This window comes from Octopus bimaculoides, unplaced genomic scaffold, assembly GCF_001194135.2.
Source record: "Octopus bimaculoides isolate UCB-OBI-ISO-001 unplaced genomic scaffold, ASM119413v2 Scaffold_58967, whole genome shotgun sequence".
Classification (NCBI taxonomy): domain Eukaryota; kingdom Metazoa; phylum Mollusca; class Cephalopoda; order Octopoda; family Octopodidae; genus Octopus; species Octopus bimaculoides.
The window spans coordinates 20194-21167 of record NW_026295723.1 but is presented as its reverse complement, the minus strand read 5'-3'; positions in this window follow the sequence as shown (position 1 = coordinate 21167).

The following is a 974-nucleotide window of genomic DNA, read 5'->3' as shown; positions in this document are numbered from 1 at the left end:
TGAAGTTTAATAGCCTATCAGGGATCGTCTTTCAGTAGATATATGAAACTATATAATAATAATATATATATATATATATATATAGTTTTACATATAGTCATGGCTTATGCTGGTGTTGCATAAGTGGCACTGGTACCGGTGGCACGTAAGAAGCACCCACTTACACTCTTGGAGTGGTTGGGTGTCAGGAAAGGCATCCAGCCATAGAAACCATGCCAAATCAGATTGGAACCTGGTGCAGCTCCCCAGCTTACCAATTTCCAGCCAAACCGTCCAAACTCATGCCAGCATGGAAAACGGACGTATGATAATGATAAATTAATTTTAGACACTTCGATTTTTTGGTTTTCTACATGCACCCATCAAAAAAAAAAAAAAAGGTAATTACAATTCATTAAAATGACAGATCTATCAAACTTTCAAAGAGGTCAAATTGTTGGTGCTCGTATGGCATTTTTGGCAACAGAGAATTGGATTATGCAAATTAGGGTCATCAACTGTTATAACGATGACTAAGAAAAGATTCAGCATTCTAACCATGCAAGCTAGGGTCATCGACTGTTACAACAATGACCAAAAATATTTCCCCCAAAACAACAATTTGATAAATGGACAAGCTATTGCATTCTCTGCCAACTTGGCTATAATCACCAAATGGTGAATCATGCCAGTTAGCATCTTTCAAAAGAAATATAGAGGTTGAAATGATTACAGGTTGCTGTAGTAAAAAAAAAACGAATTTGGGGACACAGAACAAATACATCAAAAGCCTACCAAGAATTTAGAAAACGGCAGGAACTTCGTTGCCAACCCAGTATTGTAGTTCGTTTCTATTTCTAGCATCTTTCATTGTAAAGAAATGGAGGCTAAGATTACAGACTGGTGTAGTGAAAAAATGCTTTTACAGACATGGAATAAAATCATCAAATACTTTTCAAAAAGAAAGAGAAGTGAAAATATAGACAAACAACAAC